At 40.4% G+C, this 23,460-nt stretch overlaps 1 protein-coding gene across 6 annotated transcripts in view; it reads right to left on the reverse strand.

The window, feature by feature from the left end:
* The window catches only part of ATXN1 (ataxin 1), a 439,823-nt gene that overhangs the window by 179,528 nt on the left and 236,835 nt on the right, over positions 1-23,460 (reverse strand). For all 6 annotated transcript variants that reach the window (XM_068236936.1, XM_068236933.1, XM_068236934.1 and 3 more), the window contains one exon: positions 21,321-21,391. The gene's annotated coding sequence lies outside the window, so the exon portion shown is untranslated. The remainder of the gene's footprint in view (positions 1-21,320; positions 21,392-23,460) is intronic.

Genomic DNA, 23,460 nt, shown 5'->3' on the forward strand with positions numbered 1-23,460 from the left:
CTGAAATGCTGAGAGGAAATCTATTATTTACTTCAAGTTTTGTCACAAAGAACATTTTGTACAAATACTAAAGAAAATGAAAGTAGGGACTCCGAGCAGTGCAGAAACTATGGAAAGATGCATATCATTTTAAAGCTCTCTTTCTCCTCTTTCCAATGATATATAAACCACCACGACTTCGATCGCGAAAATAGAGAAAACTAAAAGGTGTAGGGCGACGATTTAGGTGTCGTCAGAAAGAGGAGAAAGAGAGCTTTAAAATGATATCCATCTTTCCATAGTTATATTGTATTACACAGGGCGACTTTCTCAAAGTCAGCAGCTCCATTCAGCAGTAAAAGTCGCCCTGTGTTATACAATGTAACTATGGAAAGATGGATATCATTTTAAAGCTCTCTTTCTCCTCTTTCTGACGACCCTTAAATCATCGCCCTACGCCTTTTAGTTTTCTCTATTTTCTCGATCGAAGTCGCGACCGCGGCAATTTCGATCGCGAAAATAGCGAAAACTAAAAGGCGTAGGGCGGTGGTTTATAGATCATTGGAAAGAGGAGAAAGATAGCTTTAAAATGATATGCATCTTTCCACAGTTTCTGCACTGCTCGGAGTCCCTTTAAGTATTGCACAAATGAGCTAATCACATTTCAACTGTCATTTATACAGTAAAATTTAGAAAAGTGTTACATGGGGTATTATTACTGCAATCTGTACTTGCCGCACTTTCCCCGGATCTTTGGTTTGTGATGCCTTGCATATGTTTTTAAGTTTTCTTCACTAATGTAAACCAAGTAGCTAAGGGACTCTGCCTGTCACAACCCTTGAAGCTCAGAGCGCGCTGGAGATGCATCTCACTGATGACTGCTTCCAGGTGCCTAGAAAACCCCAAATATGTATTCTGGAGCCTTCTTTAATTAGTTTCACTTCAAAACACTTAACAAGTAAATCTTGGATGCCTGCAAGTTTCAATGTTTCTCAAGTGCTACTAGACTGTATTAGCAGGCTAATGGGTGGGGTTTATCTGGTGCAGCCTCTTGCTTGCTTAGAGATGGCCAATGATACACTAATAATTCAGACTTGCATGTACATTTAAAGCAAATAGTATGCAGTTCTAAACTGAGCCAATTCAATTCACTTCCTGACAATTTTCACTGGTCAGGTTCCAAGTGGCATAATATTTGCATGAAAACTGCATGCAAGCCAGAATTATTATTATCAATGACAATCTCTACTTTTGTGCAAACACCCAGTTGGACACAAGACTACATTTCCCATGATTGCATGTAGTCTGCTTCAAAAGGACAACTGAAGTAAAAGGGGCTGCCATATTTATTTCCTCTTAAGCAATACCTGTTGCCTGGCAGCCCTGCTGATCTATTTGGCTGCGGCAGTGTCTGAATCACACACCAGAAACAAACATGCAGCTAATCTTGTCAGATCTGACAATAATGTCAGAAACACCAGATCTGCTGCATGCTTGTTCAGGGTCTATTGCTAAAAGTATTAAAAGCAGAGGATCAGTAATATAGCCAGGCAACTGGTATTGCATATTGAAAGGTTTTATTAATGTGCTACTTGAACCACCCTGGTATTAAAAGATATACAGCACATCAAATTTTCATTTTGTCTCTTGTGCGGCCAGAAACACATTCTTGTGCCATACAGGAGACAAACCTGTATTTGAATACCCACTTGGTATATTACCATAAAAGCTCTTTAACAGAGATCTGAAGATTTAGCAGGACCTGGGGTGTTGAAAATTAACACATGTAACAAAGTCTAACTCTGTCATTGTGTACAGAAAAACAAACCCTATTGTCTAAGCTGACTGTACTATTGTCTCAAATAATTCACATGGTCACTCTGGTTCAATCTGGTTTTCCCCCATCATCAGTGTGCATGAAGATTCAGTTGTAAATAAAGATTTTAGATGCTGTTCCACCAACTTGAGTGTTTGTGGCTCTGTGTCTCCCAGCTGGAGAGAGAGTGTTCACTTGGAAGGGGGAGAAATTTAACCTGGGTTGCAGATCTGGATTCTGCTAAATCATCTTGTAGCTGCCTCAGATGCAACTGAGCTATCACATATAAATATGGCAGCCTCCATATCACTCTTACCTCAGTCTCCCATTAAAGTGATACTTAAGTGAAAACAAAACGAAGAGATAAACAATTGTATCTATCCTCCTACTCCTAAAGGTGACTTTTAGATATCCCACAATAACAGATTTATTGTTTTGTCTCAGCTGAATGTAAAAGTCTGTCTCTGTGTCTCAGAGTGCTCAAATACATGAACTATCAACCTTTTTTTTTTATCTATCCTCTCCTGGCAGAGAACTGGGCTTCCCAGTAGTCTGACCGCATCCCTACTAGAGAAAATGTCACGTAAGGTTTCCTTTAAGCTTGATTTTAAAACACACGCAGGCCCATATGCAATTCACTTTTTCTCCTGAGTTTTCTCCTAGGTGATTTTTCACAACTTGTCATTTAAGCCATCAGCAAGCAAGAAAACACACAAAATAAATTTGACATCACTTTTTTTTTTCTTCCCAAACTTTTGGGTATTTTTTCAATTGTAAAATCCTGAAAAGTTCGTTTCAAGAGATTATAAAGGTTATCTCCTGGGAGATAACGCAAGGTAATTGCATATGGGCCACACAGATCTGATGTTCTTTCACCTTTGGTGACATAGGAATATAAAACAGCCCAAACACTTTCACAATAATCCAGGAAGTTTGGCCATATATTTGTGATCTCCAAAATGTCAGACTACTATTATTCACAAACTGCCCTTAGTCAGAGGTTATCATTTACAGTGGAGGAAATAATTATTTGACCTCCTCACTGATTTTGTAAGTTTGTCCAATGACAAAGAAATGAAAAGTCTCAGAACAGTATCATTTCAATTGTAGGTTTATTTTAACAGTGGCAGATAGCACATCAAAAGGAAAATCGAAAAAATAACCTTAAATAAAAGATAGCAACTGATTTGCATTTCATTGAGTGAAATAAGTTTTTGAACCCCTACCAACCATTAAGAGTTCTGGCTCCCCCAGAGTGGTTAGACACTTCTACTCAATTAGTCACCCTCATTAAGGACACCTGTCTTAACTAGTCACCTGTATAAAAGACACCTGTCCACAGAATCAATCAATCAAGCAGACTCCAAACTCTCCAACATGGGAAAGACCAAAGAGCTGTCCAAGGATGTCAGAGACAAAATTGTAGACCTGCAAAAGGCTGGAATGGGCTACAAAACCATTATCAAGAAGCTGGGAGAGAAGGTGACAACTGTTGGTGCGATTGTTCGAAAATGGAAGGAGCACAAAATGACCATCAATCGACCTCGCTCTGGGGCTCCATGCAAGTTCTCACCTCGTGGGGTGTCAATGGTTCTGAGAAAGGTGAAAAAGCATCCTAGAACTACACGGGAGGAGTTAGTGAATGACCTCAAATTAGCAGGGACCACAGTCACCAAGAAAACCATTGGAAACACATTACACCGCAATGGATTAAAATCCTGCAGGGCTCGCAAGGTCCCCCTGCTCAAGAAGGAACATGTGCAGGCCCGTCTGAAGTTTGCCAATGAACACCTGAATGATTCTGTGAGTGACTGGGAGAAGGTGCTGTGGTCTGATGAGACCAAAATAGAGCTCTTTGGCATTAACTCAACTCACTGTGTTTGGAGGAAGAAAAATGCTGCCTATGACCCCCAAAACACCGTCCCCACCGTCAAGCGTGGGGGTGGTAACATTTTGCTTTGGGGGTGTTTTTCTGCTAAGGGCACAGGACAACTTAATCGCATTAACGGGAAAATGGACGGAGCCATGTATCGTGAAATCCTGAACGACCACCTCCTTCCCTCTGCCAGAAAACTGAAAATGGGTCGTGGATGGGTGTTCCAGCACGACAATGACCCAAAACATACAGCAAAGGCAACAAAGGAGTGGCTCAAGAAGAAGCACATTAAGGTCATGGAGTGGCCTAGTCAGTCTCCGGACCTTAATCCAATAGAAAACCTATGGAGGGAGCTCAAGCTCAGAGTTGCACAGAGACAGCCTCGAAATATTAGGGATTTAGAGATGATCTGCAAAGAGGAGTGGACCAACATTCCTCCTAAAATGTGTGCAAACTTGGTCATCAATTACAAGAAACGTTTGACCTCTGTGCTTGCAAACAAGGGTTTTTCCACTAAGTATTAAGTCTTATATTGTTAGAAGGTTCAAAAACGTATTTCTCTCAATGAAATGCAAATTAGTTGCTATCTTTTATTTAAGGTTATTTTTTCGATTTTCCTTTTGATGTGCTATCTGTCACTGTTAAAATAAACCTACCATTGAAATGATACTGTTCTGAGACTTTTCATTTCTTTGTCATTGGACAAACTTACAAAAACAGTGAGGGGTCAAATAATTATTTCCTCCACTGTATATAATATTATAAATGGCTATATTTTTGTACATTTTGCCTGGGGCTACACTTTAATCCCAAGAATATTTAGCAGCTATGAGAACTGTATTCCCCAGTTCATTGTGTACTGTATTTCTGGTGATGAAGTCAGGAATGTTTGTGTTACATTATTGCTACAGCCCTGACTTGACCAGGATGTATTCAGACTGTGGACTGGCAGTCAATGCCTGGCAGGGCACCAGCAAACACATAATGTAACCACAAGTGGAGCAAGGAAAGCTGTGCATCCGTTTTAGGACCTCTGTACACACAAGCTCTTTTTATAACACCACTGCTAATCCTCTAGAATGGAAACACACAGGATTCTGTGACTTCACTGATCCACAAGAAAAAGAAGGAATATTTTGAGAGCCAGCACAAAGCTCATAGCTCAAGTCACATAGGGCGTCTTTTACACTAAACCCTGCAACCTGCTTTCGAGCAGCTGCACTGTAAGTCATGCAATAAGGATGGAATCTGACAAGAACAGAACATCTAATTAGTACAAAATATATTTGTATTTGCTGTGAGCATCAGTGCTTTGCCAGGCTGAGAGAAGGAAACACTGTAACTGCTAGTCTAAATCCTAAAATCCACAGCAGCGCTATAAGCCTGGCTCCAGCTCATTTCAAATGCCATAGTAAATCAGTAATGAACTAGGAACATTTGCAGCAGACGTAAAACAAGTTAAAAGGATGATTGAAACATGCATTCAGAATGATAAAAGAAAACTACTCTCACAAGAATTCAGAGTATCTTTTAATGTAAAAATAGTTCATTAGCGCAGGATAGCTGGGTGAGCTTACACCTACAGAAAATGATGAAAAATAACCTGTAGGAAATGCAAGCATCATTAGTGTCAGTAGCAACCTAAATAAATGGAAAAGTTATATTTCCATGGGATTTGTGCAGAAAACCTGTTCTATTCTGCCAAGTTCATCCATTCTGTATGGCACTGTTGTATCAAGTCTATGTGGTGTATACCAATGAGATGTACTACAGCCAAAGATAAGAATCGGCACTGTATACACTCTGATACCACCTTTAATACAATTTAAACAGCCTGGATTTATTTAGATAAAATATGAGAAATGTTTGTCAGTGCATAGGACTGTAATAGAGTGGGATTTGCAAACGTTTGACACTTAGGGCCCGTTTCCACTAGTGCGGTGCGAATCGCTGGGATTCCACCGCTGACAAAATCGCATGCGGATGCGATTCCGCATGCGATTTCGCATGCGATTTCGCATAGGCAGGCTATCAGCGATTTTAACCATGTCACTGCCTGGCTCAATGTACATTAGTTTTAGTGCGATTTCGCACGCGAAATCGCGGCAAAAAACGCATGTGCGTTTTCCCCTATTAAATACATTGCCTGCGAATCGCCTGCATTCCACACGCAGGCGAATTCTGCAGGCCCTACCGTGCAGAAAAATCCTGCACAGAAAAACGCACCAAAAAACTGACAAGTGGAAACAGTCTCATCCACTTGTATTAGTTATGCGAATCCGCATGCAGACAACGCATGCGGATTCGCTCTAGTGGAAACGGGCCCTTAAAGTTGTTTAAAACCCTGCCATAATATTCAATAAAAACATGTTTTCCTATTGTTTATATGCCATACGGTTATCATATTTGCTTTTGTGCATAAGTATTATTATTCATTTAGAAATTACAAGTTTCCAAAGCACACTTTTTTGCTTTGAGAGCTGACTTTGCATTTTATTCATAACTGTTTTTTTTTCATCTTGAAATATAAGCAGAAATGCTTTCTGTCTGTCTGTCTTTGTTCAGGAGAGTCTGCAGTGTCAGAGAAGTGTTTGTTTACATTCCTCACTTGATACAATTAAATACAAGCTAACATTATCTCCAGTTTGGATACGTCCAGCTTTCCCAGCATAGAGCTTTACTGTCCTGTGTTTAACCCTAGAATGCTGTTCTAGTAAAAAAAAAATGCTGGTAGTATATAATATGCTGTAAGTAATGTTTTAGAGCAAAGAAGAATTGCTGGGTTTCATTCCGCTTTAAATGAAAGCAATTAAAAAAAAAAAAAAAGTACAGTCTAGGTTTACTGAATCACTTACGTTGACGACCCTAAGCAAATCAACCATATAGTATTATACTACTCAGGTCCCTGTCATACTTACCGTGTCTATGAGACATGCCATAGAGCCCACAATGCAATGGAAGTGGTCTGGCTAACGCAGAGTCTGCAGCTCATTGTCACACGGTGTGCGGTGTACAGGGAATAATGGTCAACGGCAACGTGAACATTTTAAATGGTTTTCTGCGGTAGCAGTGCACATGTGCAGATGAGAATATGTGTGTGACATATTTCCTGTCTGACAGTGTGCATGTGACTGAAGGGTAAGACTTGTTGGGGGTGGGCTCACTGCAGTTCCCTTGCCGACGTAGTCCACCCCATGCTACCAAATGCATGTAATGGTGCAGTGCAATGCACTGCAGTAGGCTCTTTTGCCGCACACAAATCGTACCACAGTATGTGAAATGAGCCTAAAACTTCCCGATATTGCTAACGCTCCATCTTCCACATTGTATACCACATTATAGGCCTAGATTGTCAACTGCGCCAAATGCCAGAAGGGATGGTGTGTTGAGGCTTGTGCTAGTTCTATCATTCATGTCATATCATCAAAACAGTATGCTAAATTTGTTAGTCATAAGTGTTTCATTTATTTTCAAGAAAATTCACTTTCGTTGCAGATTCCTGAAACTTTCATGAAATGTGGGTAACTTCCCCACTAGCCGGTTAGAAACCCCATATAAACTGGGAAACTATATCTGGACACTACCAGTTTCTACTTTGGCTGTATATACTTAAGTCACAGTGACATAAAGAATATATAGCTTTTTTTAATACACTGGTAAAGCGGTCAAAGCACTGATCTACAACAGCATAGCTCCTCTTCTTCCTGCCTTTGTCTCCCTTTAATCATTACATCATTTAGCTCTGATCAACAAAGATTGCTAATCCTAGAGCAAAACTCCCTAAAGGCCCATATCCACTATGCGATTTTGCCAAAGACTGGCGATCTTTTGAGCAGCAAAGGATCGTTTCCGTGATCTCACAACGTGGGTACAGGTGACCGATTACGCAAACGACGCTTAGCGATACAGCATCATGGTGCATCTTTAACAGCCTCGAAGACTCCCGCACAAAGTACCCCGATTGCTTGAACTCTCGTTCGTGCCCGTCTTGTGCCAATGCGTATATATCTGCCGGCAGGTAGATAGATCAGGAAGCACTCGTCGTCGTGGGAGATCGCAGGGATCCATCCTTCTGGGTCATGAGGTGAGTAGGGTGGCCTACTGAACCTGCCCTTAGTGGCTGCAGCTCTAAAACACTTTGAGCCCAAAAGGAGAAAAGTGCTAGACAAATATTATTTTATTATGAATCTGTTACCAGAGGCATATATACGGCATGGCAGGTGTCATACCAGTCATAACCTAGGGATGCATGTATCAGCCCTGTAGTCAGATGGGAGACAGCCTAAGGACAGGGAGCTACTGTATACTTTAGGAGTACTGCTGCTGTACATAACCGTCCCCTTGTGGTGCACAGCCCCGTTCCTATTTGTGTCTGCTGCTGCCTCAGCGGTCTATCCAGTGTCCCTCCTCTCCTAACCAAGAAACAATTCACTAAGGATACAAATGTGTCTCTCCAGTGATTATATAAGGGATTGGAGATGAAGGCACAGAGGACAGGCAGCAGAGGTAGCAGTGGCTGCACAAAGTTGTGATTTTGCACTACTAAAATAGCCTACCTGAGTAGTCTGTTGACAGGGTATGTCTTGGGGGACAATATGTTACTTAGGTCTAATCTTGGTATTGCAGCCGTGTGTGTGTGTGTGTGTATATGTGTGTGTATATGTGTGTGTATGTGTGTGTGTGTGTGTGTGTGTGTGTGTGTGTGTGTGTGTATATATGTGTGTGTGTGTGTGTGTGTGTGTGTATGTGTGTGTGTGTGTGTGTGTATGTGTGTGTGTGTGTGTGTGTATGTATGTGTGTGTGTATGTATGTGTGTGTGTGTGTGTGTGTATATGTGTGTGTGTGTGTGTGTGTATATGTGTGTGTGTGTGTGTGTGTGTGTATATGTGTGTGTGTGTGTGTGTGTGTGTGTGTGTGTGTGTGTGTGTGTGTGTGTGTGTGTGTGTGTGTGTGTATATGTGTGTGTGTGTGTGTGTGTGTTTTTCCGAAATGTCTCACCTGCCACTGTAGTTTTATTTGATATTACATTCCTGGATTTCTATCTGGCCTGTCTTCTGTTACTGCGGTCTGTTATAAGGAAATCACTGTTACTAGGGTCTGTCATATGGTCTATCCATTACTGGTGTATGTCACCTGCTACTGGGCTCTGTATGTTACAGGGATTTGATCTGTTACTGAGGTCTGCCTAATTTTGTTATTTGGGAGACATACCTGCCTAATTCTGATATTCTGGGGATGTGTTGCCTAGTTGTTCTTTGGGAGACACGCCTGTCTAGTTCTCAGTTGTGCAACATGTTGGCTTAGTTGTTATCAGACAGATGTGTTGCTGACCAATTATTATTATTTATTTTATTTTTTTATTCCTTTTGTGGGGGGCGACATGCTGCCTATTTAGTGACCCGTTTATATGTCACGAATCAATCTATTGCCACACCTCATTCTTACTAGCCACCCTCACTTCATCTTAGATATGGCCACTTTAAATTGCCAACATCCCCATATTTTCATCACACTTGCCTTTCCACTTCAAGTATCTCATTAATTATACACAACAAAATACCTCAAATTTAATTCTAACACGCATATATTTCTACCATATACAATGAATTATAGAAAGAATGCCCGAGCCTAGAGGTATCCTTGACATTCCATTCCAGTAAAATTAATTCATTCATTGCTTTACATTACAATAAAGCCATTTCTGTTAGTGGAAGAACAGTAAAATACATGGCTGGGGAACACATTGTGAATTGTTTTCTTTCAGCTGAATTGCCATTGAAACAATTCAGCACTTCAAGCTATTCAGTCTTCTATCTATCTAGGTAGATGAAGAATAGCGCTACCCGAGCAGGGGTGTCATAAATATCAATGTCTTGAAGTAAAATAAAACTTCTTTTTGGTGGGGGTGGGGGAGATGGTAGAGTACTGCTTTTATTTACTTATTGTGTAATGTTCTTACTGAAAACAAGAGAAACTACCAAGCTTATGTTTTACTCCCTACACAAATTATATTGCCAATTGCCATGTGAAAACAGTGAAGAGCTTAAAGGACAACTGAAGTGAGAAGAATATGGAGGCTGCCATATTTATTTCCTTTTAATCAATGCCAGTTGCCTGGCAGCTCTGCTGATCTATTTGGCTGCAGTAGTGTCTGCATACATAAGAAGATGGCGCCAGCGTAGGTTGCCACGGCACGCAGGGCTCCGGCACTTCTCTCTCTTTTTCCCCCTTCCCTTTGTGACTCACCTACACAGGAAGGTTGAAGGAGTTCCCTGTGCTCTCCTCCTCCTGGGGAGCCTGGGCACGCTGGGCTACAGATCCTGAGGCACCACTGCTATTGCTGAGCTGCAGCAGTCTCCCACATGGCTGGCTCATGGACCACACACAGGCCACTCCACCGCCACGGAGGATCAGTCGCTGATGCGGCCGCTCAGTAGAGGACCCGGAAGACAGACACAGCCGGCCGGGTGGTCAGCGTCACTGGCTGTTGTAGGGGGACCAGGCTGCTTCGCTCCACTGTCGACTGCAGAAGGTAAAACAACAAAGAGCACTGCCCGGCTCCTGCATCCATGCGGAAGCACCATGTGGGCAGCAATAGCGCCGCTTCCAAGGGAACCGGGAGGACGCCGCAGTTAAAGGCACAGGGGCCCTTCCACCACCACTGAGTTTCTCTTTAACTTTCTTTTTCTTCTTTCCTCTCCTCTCTGTCTCTTTCCTAGAGTTCGACTGCGGGGCATCTGATTCACAGTGTCGCTGCAAAGCTTTTTGAGTGCCATAGTCGGCAGCGGATTACCCTCCTGGTCCTTCTCCTGGATTCATCTTTTTTTTAGTATCCTATCTATGCTTTATTTCTATGCCTTGTGTTGCACTGGACCTAGTATGTATGTATCTACTGTATATACTCTATGCACTAGGTATCTACTGTATGCTAATATGTACGATTCTGCTACTGTCCCACCACCGACCCTGTTGTTGTGCCAAAACCAATTCCGGGTACAACTCATGTTGTACTTGGCGAAATAAACTGGATTCTGATAACAGCAGCTATACTTGCCAGATTTGACAATACTGTCAGAAACACCTGATTTACATATGCTTGTTCAAGGTCTATAGCTAAAATTATTAGAGGCAGAGGATCAGCAGAACAGCCAGACAACTGGTATTGCTTAAAGAGACACTGAAGCAAAAAATTTTTTTTAAAAAAAATGATATAACGAACTGGTTGTGTAGCACAGTTAAGAAATAAAACATTAGGAGCAGAGACATAAGTCTAATATTGTTTCCAGTACAGGAAGAGTTAAGAACCTCCAGTTTTTATCTATGCAAAAAAAGCCATTGAGCTCCAGGGCTTTCAAAGTCGCAGAAAGCTCTGTCTTCTGAAGCTTATTATCTCAAGTATCTGGCACTGTATTGTTTTTTCTTCTGCAGAGGACAGTTCAAAAGTTCACTAGCCTGCTCTGTAAAATCATTTAGAATGCTGAGTAGTGTGTAAACAAATATTAGAAAATGATGAAATGTTATAAAAAAAAAAACAACAACTAAAAACTAACTGAAAATAAAAATATTTTATTTGCTACTAATGTTCTAATACTTATCCGTACCACATAATCAAATTATTATATCATAATTCCTTTTTTTTTTGTTTCAGTGTTTCTTTAAAATTAAATACACATGGCAACCTCCATATCCCTCTCAGTACAGTTGTCCTTTCAGCATCCGATGCATGAACAAGCTACCTTCCCCTACATCCTGCCAAGGCTTGTGCACTCTGCAAAAGCACTGTGGACCAGCAGTAGATCACACTATTGTCTTTTTTATCTAGGCATATTTTAAGTACGTATGCAACAAATATGCAGAAAAACAAAGACAGCTCCATAAATTGGAAAATACTTTGTGTATTAAAGTTGAAGTAACAATAAAAAAAAAAAAAGTTAGTCACAGGTTTCCATGCAGAAAACTGATAGAAAACAAGGAAACATTGGGGTAAGGAAAACCAGGTAACAGTGAAAATGTTTTAAATACCACTTTTAAAGGACCACTATCGTGAAAAATTTAAAATGCATGTAAACGCATACAAATAAGAAGTATGTTTCTTCCAGAGTAAAATGAGACATAAATTACTTTTCTCCTATGTTGCTGTCACTTACAGTAGGTTGCAGAAATCTGACAAAACCGACAGGTTTTGGACTAGTCCATCTCTTCATGGGGGATTCTTTGCATGGCCTTTATTCTTTAAAAAGACACTGCCTGAAAAGGATTTACAGTAAGATGCTGGCCAGCATCCCTGCTCACCGTACACAGTTTTTTGGTAACTGGACTGAGCAACTGCTATTCACTAAGTACTTTTGAAAGTAACGAAAACCCTGAGAATCCCCCAGGCGGAGATGGGCTTCTCCAAAACCTATTGGTTCTGTCACATTTTTATTACCTACTGTAAGTGACAGCAACATAGGAGAAAAGTAAATTACATCTCATTTTCCTCTGGAAGAAATGTACTTTGTATTTGTATGTGTTTTTACATGTGTTTAACATTTTATGATTTCCGTGATAGTGGTCCTTTAACAACTCATAGAAGAACATAAAACATGATTGAGGATAACCATTTTTAGATTATTATCTGGTTTCAGTATAAGAAATGCTTCTTATTACTTTAAATTGCTGTATATTGGTATGTAGCACCCACTCTTCTCAATGATGTTTAGCTTGGGCTATAATGTCAAGAAGGCTTCTGTCCTAGAGCACTCGGGATATCAATTGACGTTACTGCTCACTACAGAGATGGGGGAAAAAAATCTCACAGTGATTCACCTTACCAACAGTAATGATGCCGGCACCATTTCAATAATGTAAATCCAAGTGAGGTAAGAGTTTACAATGGACAAACATTGATTGAACAATTTATAAATGTAAAAAGAAGTCCCTTTGTTAAAGTGTACCTAAATTAAATAATAGAATTGCAAATAAATGCTCTGAAAACCTTGATTTCATATCTGCAGAGTGCAGACCATCTCTCAAAAATAATTAGTACACTCAGCCTCTCTGTGAATCTCTATGCAGTAGGCCGCACCATTTGAGTGTTTGACCTTGCTGTGCACAATGTAAAGTATGGCAAAGGGAAAGCAATCCAGCTAGGAAAATCCTGTCCTACTTTCATTCCACAGCTGAACGGAAATGTAGGCTGGTATTGCTCAAGCTTGTGGGACTAGAACTTCATTCCACAGCTGAACGGAAATGTAGGCTGGTATTGCTCAAGCTTGTGGGACTAGAACTCAGTGGAGTTAGTGATTCTTCTTATACTCCAAAATAAAATGATCATTATTGTGCATCCCCACAACCACCTTGTAAAAGCACTACAAAAGGTTGGGGACTGCCTGCCTGAAATAGGGCGCAGTGTGCTGCTCTCTACACAAACTGAAATTTAGGCAGCATCAGTAAAATAGGAACATTTCTATTGGAATGCAAGCAATCTTTGACAAAGTAAGTCAAAGTGTTTGGTACTTAAATGCCTATGTCTTTGTCCTGCTTTGTTTGTTGCGAAATATACAGACTGCCCACAACCAGAATGCTTGTTGTCTTGTAGCTCCCGCTGGCTTTCTGCATATATGAATCACAAGCACTACTTTGCTACACAACATCCACTTTATAATACAGTAGATCAGCTCCAGCCCTTCTTTGTGGATGTAATACAAGGTTTTACTTTTGAAAATTGGCATATTGTACTGAAACTTTCCCAAAATTACATAATGTGTGTCAAAAAATAAAGTTGTTCTATATGACTATTACTGCTAAAATATGAGATTTGCCAAACAAACCAGTGCTCTGAATTCTGAAATCTCTATAATCAGACAAGATAATTGGAGTAAATGTTTCAGTACATCATTCCAAATACAATCATTTCAGCCGACTTTACAGAAGTGGCAGAATTATACAGCATTGCCATTGTTAAAGCTGAACTCTTAAAGAGACTCTGTAACAAAAATGTCATCCTTTTTTCTACCATCCTACAAGTTCCTAAACCTATTTGAATGTGCTCTGGGTTACTGCAGCACTTTCTACTATCACCGTCTCTGTAATAAATCAATGTATCTTTCCCCTGTCGGACTTGTCGCCCTGTGTCTGGAAGGCTGCCAACTCTTCCGTGCTGATCTGTTATGCACACCCCTCTCCAGGCCCCTTTATGCACACTGCCTGTGTGTGTGTGTGTTATTTACATAAGCCAATCAGTGAGAGAAGAGAGCTGGATAAAAATCCTCTCTCTGCTGTGAAAGGAGCTGGGCTGACACATACTGAGGAATTACAGACAGGGCAGAGCTGTCTGCAGGAAGAAACGATCAGTGGATGAGAGCTCCAGGGGGACAGAAGGTAAACACACAAATGATCTCTTGAGATTCAAAAGGAAGGCTGTATACAGCCTGCTTGTGCATGGATGTATTTTCTATGTGTGGACATACTGTACATCAACCTACTTCCTGTTTTGGTGGCCATTTTGTTTGTTTATAAACAAACTTTTTAAAACAGTTTTTGACTACTTTTAATGCGGCGGGGAGCGGCGAAATTGTGATAGAGGGTAATAGGAGATGTTCCCTAACGCACTGGTATGTTTACTTTTGTGCGATTTTAACAATACAGATTCTCTTTAAGTACATAGAAAAAATAGCTAAGAGGCTTACATCCTTGTTGTGCAATCCTAGAGTCCCATGTGTGATACCTGCCCAGGACACTGCCTGTAGGAGAAGCTCATCTTAAAAAAGGAAAAAGAATCCTTTCCTGCTATTACACACTAGCCCCCTTTACATAGTTACATAGTTATTTGGGTTGAAAAAATACGTCCATCGAGTTCAACCAGAGAACAAAGTACAACACCAGCCTGCTCCCTCACATATCCCTGTTGTTCCAGAGGAAGGTGAAAAATCCTTACAAGGCATGGTCCAATTAGCCCCAAAAAGGGAAAAAATTCCTCCCCGACTCCAGATGGCAATCCTGAATCCCTGGATCAACATCATTGGGCATTACCTAGTAATTGAAGCCATGGATGTCTTTCAACGCAAGGAAAGCATCTAAGCCCCCTTTAAATGCAGGTATAGAATTTACCTGCAAAAGAGTGCAAGCCCCACTTATGGGATAAAATACACACTAAGCATACACACATGACCTGTCTACCACTTGGAAGATGTTAGTTTCCTATAACAGCTTGCATGCAACTTGTTAAGTACTTGTCCCTCTGACTGTCGAAGAAGTCTTTCCTCCATGGGAGGAGACCTAACACTAACTAAATCCTACCTATGCATATGCATAGCCTGGGCGCGCTACCAAATAAAATTAAGAATTGCGCAAAAAAGTGGGATCAGCGCATCACCAGGCCGTCTCTGAATGGCCTCAGCTCAGAGATGCGCTGAGCCCCCCCAGAAACTACAAACGCACCTTGAACCCAAACAGAGGCTCTGCATATACACCAAAGGCAAAACTGTTAAGTGGGAGCAGCTGACCAGAAATAAATTAAAACATAGCAAAGAAATGAACAGCGCTACTTAAAAACAGATGAGTGCTTACCTGCAAAAGAGTGCAAGCCCCACTTATGGGATAAAATACACACTGAGCATACACACATGACCTGTCTACCACTTGGAGGATGTTAGTTTCCTATAACAGCTTGCATGCAACTTGTTAAGTACTTGTCCCTCCCACTGTCGAAGAAGTCTTTCCTCCATGGGAGGGGACCTAACACTAACTAAATCCTACCTATGCATATGCATAGCCTGGGCGCGCTACCAAATAAAATTGAGAATTGCGCAAAAAAGTGGGATCAGCGCATCACCAGGCCGCCTCTGAATAACCTCAGCTCAGAGATGCGCTGAGCCCCCCCAGAAACTACAAACGCACCTTGAACCCAAACAGAGGCTCTGCATATACACCAAAGGCAAAACTGTTAAGTGGGAGCAGCTGACCAGAAATAAATTAAAACATAGCAAAGAAATGAACATGGAGGAAAGACTTCTTCGACAGTGGGAGGGACAAGTACTTAACAAGTAACTTGTCCCTTCAACTAACATCCTCCAAGTGGTAGACAGGTCATGTGTGTATGCTCAGTGTGTATTTTATCCCATAAGTGGGGCTTGCACTCTTTTGCAGGTAAGCACTCATCTGTTTTTAAGTAGCGCTGTTCATTTCTTTGCTATGTTTTAATTTATTTCTGGTCAGCTGCTCCCACTTAACAGTTTTGCCTTTGGTGTATATGCAGAGCCTCTGTTTGGGTTCAAGGTGCGTTTGTAGTTTCTGGGGGGGCTCAGCGCATCTCTGAGCTGAGGCCATTCACAGGCGGCCTGGTGAAGCGCTGATCCCACTTTTTTGCGCAATTCTCAATTTTATTTGGTAGCGCGCCCAGGCTATGCATATGCATAGGTAGGATTTAGTTAATGTTAGGTCCCCTCCCATGGAGGAAAGACTTCTTCGACAGTGGGAGGGACAAGTACTTAACAAGTTGCATGCAAGCTGTTATAGGAAACTAACATCCTCCAAGTGGTAGACAGGTCATGTGTGTATGCTCAGTGTGTATTTTATCCCATAAGTGGGGCTTGCACTCTTTTGCAGGTAAGCACTCATCTGTTTTTAAGTAGCGCTGTTCATTTCTTTGCTAGGTATAGAATTTGCCATAACTACTTCCTGTGGCAATGCATTCCACATCTTAATCCCTCTTTCTGTAAAGAACCCTTTCTTAAATAAATGGCTAAAACGTTTTTCCTCCATGCGCAGATCATGTCCTCTAGTTCTTTGAGAAGGCCCAGGGACAAAAAGCTCATCTGCCAAGCTTTTATATTGCCCTCTGATGTATTTATACATGTTAACTATATCCCCTCTAAAGCGTCTTTTCTTTAGACTAAATAAACCCAGTTTATCTAACCTTTCTTGGTAAGTGAGACCTTCCATCCCACGTATCAATTTTGTTGCTCTGCACCTGCTCTAAAACTGCAATATCTCTCCTATAATGTGGTGCCCAGAACTGAATTTCATATTCCAAATATGGCCTTACTAGAAAGTTAAACAGGGGCAATATTATGCTAGCATCTCGAGTTTTTATTTCCTTTCTAAAGCATCCCAAAATTTTGTTAGCTTTTAGCTGCAGCGGCTTGGCATTGAGCACGATTATTTAACTTGTTGTCGATGAGTACTCCTAAGTCCTTCTCCAAGTTTTACTAAGACATCTCCAGAGATCTCCAAGCATATTGTGGAGTTTTTAGAAATTATCTGCTGTAAAGTGGTCAGAATCTGCTACCCTCCCCAGAATCATCTCAGATTATAGTTACACTGTGAGAGGTTTGTGAATTAGCGGTCATGTGATTGAAACTGCATGCTACATCTACAACCCGCAGCCAGAGTTTATTAAAATATAAACTTTTCACTGAATACTGTAAGCAGCTAATTTACTACAACACAAGGGGCAGAAAGACCAGGGCTGTGGAGTCAGTACAGACATCATCCGCCTCCAACTCCGGCTCCTCAGGTTATGAAACCACCGACTCCAGGGGCCATATGCAATTCACTTTTTCACCTGAGTTTTCTCCTAGGAGATAATTTTTCATCTAAACCATTTAATGACAAACATACGTATTAAAACGTCATGCTTTCGCCTATTAACGGCAACATGACGTTTTAATACATCGCGCGTTCCCGCCGCCGCTCCGCACGTGTCCGCGCCGCTGTTTCTGTCGGGTTCCCATGCTGGGTGATTGGGTCCTCTACCCAATCGCACTGCCTGGAGTGAATGGACGCAACCGCGAACAGCGGCCGCATCCATTCACAAAACAGGAAACTGTCACAGTTGTTAAAATGTAAAAAGAAAAAAAAAGTGATCACTTCCTAATGGGAGAGTGTTCACTAGCGCCATCTTGTGGCTAAAAAGTATATTGCACATTACAGGCAAATACATAATATCCACACACTATTAATAAAATTAATAAATTATATTTCCACCCCCCCCCCCCCCCCCAAAAAAAAAACCACTTGTACAGCTATAAATAAATAGTTTCCTTAGGGACTCAGCTTTTTTAATCTATATTTTAGGAGGGAAAATTAATTTTACTTTATTACATAGGGGCTTGTAATTATGGCCAGAACAAACAAAAAAACCAAAACAGAAAAATAACACCTATATTTCAAAATAATATATTGTCGCCATACATTGTGATAGGGACATAATTTAAACGGTTTATTAATCGGGACAACTGGGCAAATAAAATGTGTTGGTTTTATCCACAGGAGAATGTTTAATTTTAAAACTATAATGGCTGAAAACTGAGAAATAACTATTTTTTCCCATTCTTTTTGTATTTTCCCCATTAAAATGCATTTAGAATAAAAAAAAATTGTAGCAAAATGTGCTACCCACAGAAAGCTTAATTGGTGGCGAAAAAAATGAGGTATAGATCATTTTCTCGTGATAAGTAGTAATATAGTTATTAGGGAATAAAAGGGAGGAGCACTGACAGGTGAAAATTGCTCTGGTCCGTTTGGGTAAAAACCCTTGGGGGTGAACTGGTTAAAATAACTTTCCAGGACTTTTCAACTTAATAAGTACCAAAAAGTTGGTAAAAGGGTACTATCAAAATTATTTTGAGTACTTTCTTGCTTGTTGGGGGCTTAAAGTGAATCTATGGACTAAAAATCGACTCAGCAGCACTGAAAAGGCCTAGTGTTTCTTTAACAGTTTCACAGCATCAGAACTTTGTTTCTCTTATCCAAGCCTCATTTTTAGCTGCACAGAAGAAAACTGCCCAGGCTTTTTTCCCCTGATGCTGTGCAAAGCATGATGGGATTTCTGATGTTGTTGCTCTCGTTCTGCTGTTTTGGTGCAAATATTTTTTTCTTACATTTTGAATTTGACATTTGAAGCCTAGCGTGTGCAGCTGGGAGGGGTTTATCAGGACACAGGACAGTTGGAACTGTGTCTCCTGCTCCTTGTCACCTCCTTTCAACCAAAAAGATGGCTGCCCCATGACAAAGATGGCAGCCCCCATGAATCACAAGCATTTGCCTGTTCTTTTAAAACAGGGTGGGTAAAAAATTATTTGACCTATCTATTCTAATTAACATAACTAATGTAACTTAACGACAGTATGTTTGTTTAGGCTGCAGTTCCCCTTTAAAATGCATTTAGTCGACAAGTTAAAAAAATATCACCTAGGAGATAACTCAGGTGAAAAAAAGAATTTCATATGGGCCCAGGTACCTAAAAATTACTCCTTGACTCCGACTTCACAGCCCTAGGAAAGACTGCTAACAAGACTGCCACTGACCTCCCATCCTGCCTGTTCCAGTATCTGTTGTCTAGCAATACCAAACTGCTAAAATGAAGACTTCCAGGCACTGCAAAATGTATACTCCAAGGTGGTATCTCGGCTTAACAATGAACCTTGTAAATCCCTGCAGCATTAACACAGCAACACTGCAACTGCTGGAGAATGGAGCATCAACCCCACACAGGTGGCTTACATCTAAAAACAGTGCCGCAGTAATTTTGGCACCAGGTAAAATCAGTATTTTACATTCTAGGATGAAAATAAAAGTAAGCAAAGAATTATGATGTAATTATGGTTCTTTTTGTATGCATTCTTGCAAAGATTGGTACCTGTCAAATATTGCCAAAGTGTGAATTTTTTTCTCACTGCACATGTTTATGCAAGCTCAGAAATGTGGTTGCCAGTAAATGCCTGTGATTGCCAGAGACCCCTTTCCCCTCACATAGGAAGACAAAATGAAGCATTCCACTTGCCCTCTCTGGAGCTTAGTAAATCAGGCTCATATTGCATCTAGCTGTGGCTGTAACCGTTGCCTGGAGTTCAGCTGTAGATTGTTATAGACATAGAACTTTTGCAGTTTAATGTCATTCCAAATGATAATTTTGACTTTAATCCTCAGCCAGCTAAGAATTTCCAAAACAGACAGTAAGCTAGATTCTCTTATTTGCAACCTAGACAACAACACTTTGTCTGCTGTGAAGCACTGTTGCCATAAGAGTCCAGGAACTCCCACCCTGCTGCAGGTGTAATTATTTGCACCGGGTAGGATCTTTTATTACTCATTTCAACACCTGCACTGATGTGCAGACTGGCAGCAAACACTTCCAGTTTATGTTTGAAGCAATGTGGAGTGGCAGTGTTTTATATGCTCATGCAAAATGTAATGCATGGACTGTGTGTAAGTGAAAGTCACCTTTAACTGCTAGAGCAACAATAGCGTTTCTGTGCTAATAACACCTTTTCTATTTCTAATATATATATGTAGATCTAAATAATTTTCTTTCCTGACAAACTGAGAGCTCTAATTGTGGAAAATGTAAGGAAGCACACACACACACACACACACACACACACACACACACACACACACACACACACACACACACACACACACACACACACACACACACACTGACATGCGCGCACACACACAGTGACATGCACATTAACATGTACACACACAGGCTCAAATCATGCATGAACCGAATCCCCAACCACCAGCCAGATCGGGCAGTGCCCTAACTGCTCCAGTTATCCATAGTGCAGGTCGGAACTTTGCGATGTGTTACATGTGAACAGATTCTATTAACAACAAGGGGTCCGCTGACATCTAAGTTTCTGAACTGGCAAAACGGACAAAAAAAAAGTCCATTTTGCATTGTAGTGTGAACCAAGTCTTACAGACACACACACAATTACCTACCAGCTATTTTTTCACAAGCTAGTAAGCCATAAGAAAATTACCTAATATTTATTTACCAATTTATACTTCTTTCTTTAATAATCCAAACTATATGGAGCACATATAAATTTACTGCATATTATTCAAAATAAACAATAAATCACACTGCATGAGAAAAAAAAGATTCAATTTGAATTACCCACAGTGCCAAAAGCTGCCCCAGCACACTGACTATACACACACCACAGTATGCAGGAAATGGAATACTGGTACATGCTCCACAGAATAGTGTTCTTTAGTCCCGTGTACCAATAGATCAGAACACAGCCACATACGGTAGTCTACAATGCACGTGTCTAGTGCCTGCACTCCTGCCAAGGTCTACTATATTTGAATATAGCTACACTAGTTTTAAAAGCAATAAAAATATCTGTTATGCAAACCTTTCCAGAACATTAGCTTTTGGCCTCAAAGACTAAATTTTGCCTCACGTTTGACAATCTTGTCTGTTGAAGCTTTATAAAGACAGACTCGGGCCTGGAACACACTAGCAGGTTGTTACTGAGCAGTTGTGATTTGAAAAGCTCTTGCTAATGTAATGCTATGGGTGTGATCCCACTTGAGCGATTTGATTTTATAAAAATCCCCCATAGCATTGCATTAGCAAGAGCTTTTTCAAATCACTAGCGCTTAGAAAAGGCAGCTAGTGGGTATGAGCCTTCAATGTGCTTTTTCTTAATATTTTGGTTTCTTTACGTGTAATAACGGACAGCAGCTTTCTCTGTTCTGCTGCTGAGCAGAGAAGGGGAGAAAGGGCTGGGTTTAAAAATGGAAACCTAATTGCATAGGATTATTATTCTGTTTTCTGTCAACTTAAAATAGCATATGTAGCATAAAACTGTTCAATAGGATGGCTTTAAGCATACAGTGCATGTGGGACATGCTAGGACTTACCAGTCTCAATATTCTTGGCATCACTGTGTATGTGTCGTTTATGAGGCCTGTCTACCACCGTTTTCACCAGACTGTAAAAAATATATATAAGCAGTTAATTTCTGTTTGTATACAGGTTTACATGTTCTCAGTTCAAGAGCCAGTACATTCAATGCATACAGTTTGTAAAACTTTCTAAATTGTATTTATTTTTTTTTATACAAATATGGATTTGATTTGATGCATTTATATCCTAAAACTAGATTAGATAATTAGAAGTTAAACAAATGAGCCTACATTATTTTGCATGTTTATTTACTTAGGAAAAATGATGCTGTCACATGCACATCTCTTACAGATTAAACAGATAATATTTTATCATTTTAAAATCGGTACATTATTTACAACAGACATAAACACACACCAAACACTGATCAAGAGAATATTATTGAAAATTAATATGAATGTCACCCAAGATCAAAGACTGGTTTAACCGCACAGCCTTTATCTATGAGCTGTTATAAATCCTGGCCACACAGCTACAATAAAAGGCACAGGCCCATATGCAATTTACTTTTTCTCCTTAGTTTTCTCCTAGGTGATATTTTCACACCTTGCCATAAAATGTCTTTGCAACCACCATCAAGCAAGAAAATACTCAGAATAATTTTGATAGCGCTGTTTCACCAACTTTTGGTTACTCTCACAAATGTAAAATGCTTCAAAGTTATTTTATAGAGCAGATGAAAATTATCTCCTAGAAGATAACTCCAGAGAAAAAGTTAATTGCATATGGGCCACAGTATCCAGGCTTGTCTCCTCAAGTGTGGACAAGGTAAAATGGAGGTACTAAAGGTGGGTGTGGCCAAACAGCAAAAACTGTTAACCCTTTGTACACTCTCATGCAAACACTCACTGCAGACCAACCACCCAGGGACCACTATTACCCGTACAGATAGCATTTGCATGAGTGTGCAGAGGGTTAATCTTTTTTGCTGTAAAAAATTCTAAACATGAAACAGGACAGGATCCAAATGCTAATTATAGTATGGGCTAATTGGATAGCATTTAAATCTACTGACATTGATAAAACCTTTGCTCTTTGACCTGGAGGCATCCAATCCAGTCTATAGACACCTATCATTGGGCAGTGATGGAATGGTAAAGCCTGACTTTTCCTAGAAAAGCTCTCGCAACATATGGACTACAAACCAACACACATTAGTCACCCCTCCCAAACCCAATCCCATTGTTTTCCTTTTCCATTACAATTCCCAACGATAGTACACTGGCTATAGCAGTTTAGAAATTCTTTATTGTTCTATAAAGAATCAATGAAAAGGGATAACCCCTTTATAACATGAATTTTACCTCATATTTTGCTCCCCACTTAAAGATACTTGCCCTAAGGCAAAGCCAACTAAGATGAGCATAGAGGTATGTTGATTCGCATACCTCTGTGTGTCATCAGTTCCTCTCCCTGTACCCCATGACCCAGTCATTTTGGCTAGAATCACATTTTTCAGACAGCAAGAGGCAGGCTTGCTGCGGTGTTCCCTCCTATCAACCCCCCATTACTTCCTCTTAAGGCCAGTGAATGGAGTGAGGATAGAGGAAGAGGAAGGAATGGGAGGTTGATAGGAGGGAACACCACAGCAAGCCTGCCTCTTCCTATCTGAAAATTTGACTGTAGCCAAGAATCAGTGTTTTAAAGGAGTAATTATGGGGGCCACAGGGAAAAATGAGAGGAATGGACAAAACAGAGAGGGATGTGGATCCAGCATGGACATACTTTTGTGCTAACTTACGTAGCTTTGCCTCAGGTCAGGAATTAAAGAGGAATGTCAGCTCTACCAGTTCAGCTGATTGAATTCAAATAGAGAGTTCTCCAAAATTGGTACCCATAGAACAAGAAATGATTACTCTATCATATTGACTAATACTAAACTTAACTACTTTATGCCAGATATTCATTAGTGGCTCTACTTGGTTAACAAATTTGCACAATATATCATGAGCCAATTAATTTGCATAATTCTGCATCTTCAGCCATGTATCTGTTCCTTTTAACCTCCATGGCGATTTGATTTTTTTCACATTTTTGGGTCTAAAAGCGGTGCAATTTTTTAGCATGCTTTTAGATGTTAAAATCAGGCAAAAA

The sequence above is a fragment of the Hyperolius riggenbachi genome, chromosome 5, assembly GCF_040937935.1.
Source record: "Hyperolius riggenbachi isolate aHypRig1 chromosome 5, aHypRig1.pri, whole genome shotgun sequence".
Lineage (NCBI taxonomy): Eukaryota > Metazoa > Chordata > Amphibia > Anura > Hyperoliidae > Hyperolius > Hyperolius riggenbachi.